Source organism: Miniopterus natalensis, chromosome 16 (genome assembly GCF_054644295.1).
Source record: "Miniopterus natalensis isolate mMinNat1 chromosome 16, mMinNat1.hap1, whole genome shotgun sequence".
NCBI lineage: Eukaryota > Metazoa > Chordata > Mammalia > Chiroptera > Miniopteridae > Miniopterus > Miniopterus natalensis.
In genome coordinates, this window is record NC_142096.1 from 43,759,693 (window position 1) to 43,767,588 (window position 7,896).

Here is a 7,896-nt window from a genome sequence, read left to right on the forward strand (position 1 = left end):
TGGATTCCTGGTCAGGGCACATGCCCGGGTCGCGGCCTCGATCCCCAGCCGATCAATGACTACTCTCTCATCATTGATGTTTCAACTCTCTCCCTCTCCCTTCCTCTCTCTGAAGTCAATAAACGTATTTTAAAAAATTAATTAATTAATTAAAATATATTATAATGAACATAAGGAGCAGTTGTCTAAATTAAGAAGGGTGTGTACTACATGGCAGGGTCCCCTTAGAGGTGATGCTTTTACAGTCACTCCATAAAGCTCTCTCCTCCTCGTGGGCTTCCCTGAACCAGTGGTGAGGAAAGACAGGGTTGGACAGAAGAGGACAGACAAACTGAACCCCACAACTCTGAGCCTTCTGAACCCAGATGTAGATGTCATGTCTTTGGCCGATCGGCTCCTTTTCCCCCATTCTCAAACAGGGGCGGGTAGAGTCGCAGATCCCAGAGGGCACGTGGAGGAGACGCGTGGCTGAGTGCAACGTGCCCAGCAGCCCTGGCCCAGGACGGTGAAGGCCACATTTCTGTCAGTGCAGTGTCCCCAGGTCGGGCCCATCAGAGAGGCACCCCCCTCACCAGGGTGAGAAACGAGGCGGACAGAGCCGGCCACTGGGAGGCCCCACAGGGCCCAGCGTTTGCCCTCTCTCCACTTGGCTTATGGTCTCTCTCTTCTTAAAAAAAAAAAAAGTTTCTGTTGATTTTTTTAGAGAGATAGGAGAGGAGATGGAGAGAGAGAAGCATTGATCGGCTGCCTCCTGCACGCCCTCTACTGGGGATGGAGCCTGAGACCTGGGCATGTGCCCGACCTGGAGTCAAACCATGACCTCTAGGTGCACAGGACTGCGCGCAATCACTGAGCCGCAGCGGGCAGGCTGGCTTATGGTCTTTTAGCTACAGCCCCCCAGGGTGGGACTGCCCCCTCCCCTGGGGGGGGGACCCAAGAGCAGTAACCCATCTGCAGACTCTCCTCCCTCTTCACAGGGCCGTGCCCTAGCCCCAAGCACAACCCCCGGGGATCCTCCCAGCCGTGCGGGGGGGAGCTGTCCCCCAGAAGGCTCTGAAATGTGCCTGAATGGGACGTTGGTGAAAGCAGCTGGGTTTTGACAAGGCTGCCAGTGGTCTGCGCCTCCACTGGGAGGCTCACGGCGTCCACTGCCTCTCCTGTGGGATGTCCCCATGCTTGCCCTGGTTCCCCATCTTGCTCACTGGGGGGCATATTTCTGTGGAGAGAAACCCCACTCCAGCTCTCTGGTTACCCAGAGCCCCAGTTTGTACAGAAAAAGCAGGATAAATGCCTGATTTTCCCCCAATTTAATTGATTTAGTTATTCTCCAATTCTTGTACATTTAGGTTTTTTTCCAATTTTTCATAATTGTTCCATTTTTCTGTTTTATTTTCTTGTTATTGTGGTAAAATACACCTAACATAAAACTATCATCTTAACCTTAAGTGCAGTTCTGTGGCATTAAATACATGCATAATGTTATGCAGGAATCACCACCACAACTATTTTCGTCTTGTAAAACAGAAATGATGTCCATTAAACAACCGCTCTTCACTCTCCCTCCTCCCCTCCCCCAGGAACCACACTTCTACTTTCTGTCTCTGTGATTTGACTGCTCTAAGTACCTCATATAAGTGAAACCAGACACTATTTGTCTTTTTGTGGCTGGCTTATTTCACTCAGCACAACGAGGCCATGTTACAGCACGCGGCGGACTTTCCTTCCTTTTCCGGGCTGAGTAATAGTCCATCATGAGGTGGACCGCATTTTGCTTATTTGCCTGTCTATCGCTGTTTGGGTTGTTTCCCCCTTTTGGCTGCTGTGGACATGGGTGTACAAGTATTTATTCAAGTCCTTGCTTTCAATTCTGGGCAGTATATGCCCAGAAGTGGAATTGCTGGATCATATGATAATTATATTTTATTTTTTTGAGGAACTGCCATACTGTTTTCCACAGCAGTTAGACCATTTTATGTTCCCACCAGGAGGGCACAGTGTTCCAATTACTTCATGTCCTCACCAACACTTGTTATTTTCTCTTGTTTTTTAAAAAATAGTAGCCACCCAGCCTGGCTGGTATAGCCCAATGGTTGAGTGTAGACTTGTGCACCAAGAGGTTGCTGGTTTGATTCCCAGTCAGGGCACATGCCCGGGTTGTGGGCTCCATCCCCGGTGGGAGCATGCAGAAGGCAGCCGATCAATGACCCTCTCATCATTGATGTTTCTATCTCTCTCTCCCTCTCCCTTCCTTTCTCTCTAAAATCAATAAAGAATCTTTAAAAAATAAAAATAGTAGCCATTCTAATGGGTGTGAGGTGACATCTCATGGTACTTTTTATATATATTTCCCTAATGATTAGTGATACTGAGCATCTTTTCATGTTTGAAGAAATGTCCAGTCAAATTTTGCCTGTTATTAAATCAGGTTGTTTTGTTGTTGTTGAGTTTCAGTGATCAGAGCACAGATCCCCAATATTTGGAGGACATATTGCATATCCGCACCACGGAACTAGTATCATCTGAACACCTTGAGACAGGAGCTGAGATACCCTTGGGGCCTGGAGCCCAGAGAATAGACTCCTAGGGGCCAGGCCTCCTCCAGGGGACTCTTGCACTCTGCCCCAGGCGGCTGCAGTTCAATGAGCAGATGGCCTCTCTGCCAGGCAGGAGAGCTGGTCACTTACTGCCTTCTTCACCCCACCCATCAGTCCAGGTCCCAAAGTGAGCTGGTTACAGGGTGGGGGCTGCTGGGAGCTATGGGGTAAACTGAATTCAAGGGTCAGCTGGAACCCGCCAAGGCCCCAGGAAAACAAGGGAGCCCACCCATGCTGAACCTGGGGACAGTGTTGTCCCTGGACCCTGGAGGGCAAGTGGGGTAGTGATGAGAGCTCCAGGGACAGGACACTTGGGTCCTGCCTGCGTATGAATAAGGAGGCACACCAGTGCCACCAAAGAGGCACCCCCCCCATGCGCTGAAGCCCACTCTGAGAGCCCCTCAGGGGTCAATGTGGTGCTAAGTGGGTGCTGAAGCTGCCTCCTGCTTCCTGGCTTCCTGCCGCGTGCTAGGCCCTTTGCCAGCAGTGTGCACAGTCCCAACAGGGCCTCAGCCCAGGACCAATGGGCTCAGCTTTATGCCAGGGGCTGCACTGCTTCAGTCCCTGAGTTATGGACACCCACATGTCCCGGGGGCTCTGGCCCCCGTGTGCCAGCGCAAGTGTGACCTGAACATCCAGGCACCTGTGTGTTCCTGACTGGGGTCAGCTATTTTCACAATAAAATTTGTAACATTAAGTTGCCATCCAGGGACTTTACAGAATCAGGCAAATAAACAGCAGACAAAATACTGTTGGAAACATAACAGGACCTGCAATTCCCAACCGGAACCGCCCGATGTGGCAATTACAAGCTCTGGCAGGCCAGGAGAACCACCAGCCACCATCCCAGGCCAGTCTGTAAATGACTCCTTTGTTAAACTCTCCTCAGCTACCCTGTTTCCTGCCAGGACTCCCACTGGCAGACATACAGTATTTCCATTCCTTTAATGGCTACTCTTACATTTTTAACATGAATAGTTAACAAAGTCCAGTCAATCAAAATCTGCATCTTTGTCCTGAAAAGCAGAGGCATTAAATGTTTTAACTCAGACTGCTCTTTCTACTTCACGTTACTAATGTCTGATACATATATTTTTAATATATCTTTATTGATTCCAGAGAGAGGAAGGGGGAGAGTAGAGAGAGAGAAACATCAATGATGAGAGAGTCGTCATTGATCAGCTGCCTCCTACACGCCCCCAACCAGGGGCCAACCCACAACACCGGGCATGTGCCCGGCCGGGGATTGAACCACCATATCCTGGATCCTAGGTCAATGCTCAACCACTGAACCATGCCCGGCTGGGCTAATGTCTGATATTTTAATGCCACCTGTTTTTCCCTTTTCATTTTAACCTCTGCTCATTCCAGTGTGTTGGAGGTTATTTGGGTTACGAGGTTTATTTACTTCCAACTTTACCTTCTATCCAAAAACTGGCCATGTCTCCTTGTGCACATGTATAAGACTTTCTCAGAATAGAACCTATTTGTGAAAATGCTGGGTCATAGTGTTATAGCCTCTGAAGATTTCAGAACAAGTGGAACAGGGAAACTGAGACAGATGTTAAACAGCAGTTTGCAGCCACCTAGTAAATCCTATCTTCCCTAAACCAGGGACACTCAAAAGTAAAACGTTTGCACTTTTTCTCCCCAGCCAGAGGGCAAATAGCTTAAATCTTCCCACTCCTGGGAGACAGAGCAGAAATCCAATTAGTGCCATTTGCCAACCACACCCAAGGACAGATGAAGTTAAGAGAATAAACCTCTTTTAGGTACCAGCAAAAAGCTGGGGAATATTCTATTGAGACCCTCCCCTGAGAACTCCCCTAAGATTCCCGCCTGCAAGAGAGATAAGTACTCTCAGGACAAAGGACCCAGCTTGCTCTCCCCACTCCCCAGGGGAGCACGCCAGGACCATCCCCACCCCTCTGAGGGGACCCCACTAGACTTGCAACCAGGGGAGCAATGGGCAGCGGCAGCTCATCTCCACGGGGGCTTGTCTCCAAGGTCCCCAAACCTGTTCCCTTCTCTCTGACTTCCCACTGGCCAAAGCAGCCCGGCCCAGGCTCTCCTGTTGCTTCTTCTAGGCCCATCCTTGTCTTACTGTCCTAAGTATATTTTTGCTGCAGCCAATAAATTTTTGCTAGCTTTTCTATACTTTGTCTCTTGATTGAAATCTTTCCCTCAAGAAGAATTAAGGCTTCCTCATTGTCTCCCTGGTAACAACAAGGTTTTGTTTGTTTGTTTTTTAATATGTCTTTATTGATTTCATAGAGAGGAAGGGAGAGGGAAAAAGACACAGAAACACCAATGATGAGAGTCGTTGATCGGCTGCCTCCTGCACGCCCCCTGCTGGGGATGGAGCCTGAAACCTGGGCATGTGCCCTGACCAGGAATCGAACCTTGATCACCTGGATCCTAGGTCAAAGCTTGACCGCTGAGTCACGCCGGCCAACTAGCGGGATTGTTTTTAAATAAATTTGACTTATGTTTACACCATGAAACCATCCCCACACCCAAGTGTCCTCCTGGCTATCATCTCTCCCTCTAGCCCCCCCACACCCTAGGCAACCATGGATGGCTTCCTGCTGCCATGGATTAGCTTGCATTTTCCAGAATTTTATATAAGTGGGATCAACACTATGTACTTTTAAAAAATTTTATCTTTATTGTTGAAAGTATTACAGATGCTCCACCTTTTTTCCCCCATTGACCCTCTCCACCCTACTCTTGCCCCCCCTCCAGGCTTTCATGACACTATTGTCTGTTACCACAGGTTATGTGTATAATCTCTTCCTGCCCTCCCCTCCCCCCTCCCCTCATGTCTCTGGATCTGTTTTGTTCATCAGTTTATTTTGTCCATTAGATTCCACATATAAGTGAAATCATGTGATGCTTGTCTTTCTCAATACTGTGAAGAATTTTTTGTGAGTTTATTTGAGCCAAACTGTTGGCATATTCCAGGGAGCCGAATTTCAGCTGATTGAGATAATACTGCAGAGAACAGCAGTTTTGCACCCTGCTTTACAGATTACACTCAAAGGTGAAGATGCAAGGGGGCTGCGTGAAACCCACTGGTGATTGGTGAGGGAGGCGGGAGAAAGCAAAGCAGGGAACCTCCGGGGTCGGATGAAAAGTAAAAGGGTAGACACACACTCTTTTGTTTTGTTTGTTTGTTTGTTTTGTTCCTATAATTCTCTTTCTTTGTAGTGTCTTTATCTGGTTTTGGGATAAGGATGACGCTGGCCTAGGAAAAAGAGCTTGGAAGTGTTCCTCCCTCTTGGATTTTCTGGAATAGTTTGAGGAGGGTAGGTGTTAGTTCTTCTTTGAGTGTTTGGTCAAACTCCCCTGTGAAGCCGTCTGGTCCAGGGCTTTTGTGTTCTGGGAGGTTTTCTATTCCTGCTTCAGCTTCATCAGCAGTTATTGGCCTGTTCAGGTTTTCTGACTCTTCCTGATTCAGCTTTGGAAGGTTGTATGTTTCTAGGAATTTGTCCATTTCATCCAGGTTGTCCAGCTTGGTGGCGTAAAGTTGCTCATAGTATTTTCTTATGATCCTTTGTATTTCCGCGGGGTCAGTTGTTACTCTCCCCCTTCGTTTCTGATTTTTACTTGGGTCCTCTCTCTCTGCTTCTTTTCTACTTATTTATTGATTGATTTATTGATTTTTTTTCAAAATATTACAGATGTCCTGAGTTTTCTCCCCAATGACCCATTCCACCCCGTCCCACCCCCTCTCTTTGTTTCTGGGTGAGTCTGGCTAAAGGTGCATCAATCTTGTTTATCTTTTCTAAGAACCAGCTCGTGGTTTCATGGATCTGTTGTATTGTTTTTTTAGTCTCTAGGTCATTTATTTCTGCTCTGATCTTCATTATTTTCTTCCTCCTACTTCCTCTGGGCTTTTCTTGCTGTTCTTGTTCTAAGTCTTTAAGTTGTAGGGTTAGAGAGTCTGTTGGAAGTTTTTCTTGCTTTTTGAGGGAGGCCTGCAGTGCTATGAACTTCCCTCTCAGGACTGCTTTCACTATGTCCCATAGATTTTGGGTTGTTGTCTGTTCATTTTCAGTTGTTTCCAGGAAGTTTTTTATTTCTTCCTTGATCTTTTTGGTAACCCATTCATTGTTCAATAACATGCTATTTAGCCTCCATGTGTTTGAATGCTGTTTAGTGTTTTTAGTTCTGTTGATTTCTAATTTCATGCCATTGTGATCCAAGAAGATGCGTGATATGATTTCAGTCTTCTTGAACTTGTAGAGACTTGTTTTGTGTCCTAACATGTGGTCTATCTTTGAGTACGTCCCATGTGCACTTGAGGAGAATGTATATTCTGCAGCTTTGGGGTAGAATGTTCTGTAAATGTCAAATCCATCTGATCTAGTGGGTCATTTAGGGTCACTGTTTCCTTGTTGGTTTTTTGTCTGGAAGATCTATCCAGTGAAGTCAATGGGGTATTAAAGTCTCCAACTATGACTATATTGCTGTCAATCTCTCCCTTAAAGTCCTCCAGAAGTTTTTTTTAATATATTTATGTGCTCTTATATTGAGTGCATATGTTTATTAGGGTTATATCCTTTTGTTGGATCGATCCCTTTAGTATTATGTAGTGACCTTTCTTGTCTCTTGTTATGGCCTTTGTTTTAAAGTCTATTTGTCAGATATGAGAGTTGCTACCCCAGCTTTTTTTATATTTTCATTTGCATGGAAAATTTTTTCCATCCCTTCACTCTCATCCTGTGTGAGTCTTTTGTTCTGAGGTGATCTCTTGCAGGCAGCAGATATTTGGACCATGTTTTCTTATCCGTTCAGTTACCCCATGCCTTTTGATTGGAGCTTTTAATCCATTTATATTTAAGGTTATTATTGATGGGTGCTTATCTATTGCCATTTTAGTTCTTTATGCCTATGTTTTTCTGTTTCTACTTATTACAGTAGTCCCTTTAACATTTCCTGCAATGCTGGTTCGGTGGTGATAAACTCCTTTAGCCTTTTTTTGTCTGGAAAACTCTTTATTTCACCATCTATGCTGAAAGTAGTCTTGCTGGATAGAGGAGTCTTGGTTTCAGGTTCTTGCTTTTCATTAGCTTGAATACTTCATGCCATTCCCTTCTGGCCTGTAGAGTTTCTGATGAGAAGTCAGCTGACAGGCTTATGGAAGCTCTTTTGTAGGTAACAGATTGCTTTTCTCTTGCTGCCTTTAAGAGTCTCTTTGTCTTAAATTTTTGGCATTTTAATTATGATGTGTCTGGGTGTGGACCTCTTTGGGTTCTTCTTACTTAAGACTCTCTGTGCCTCCTGAACTTGTGTGACT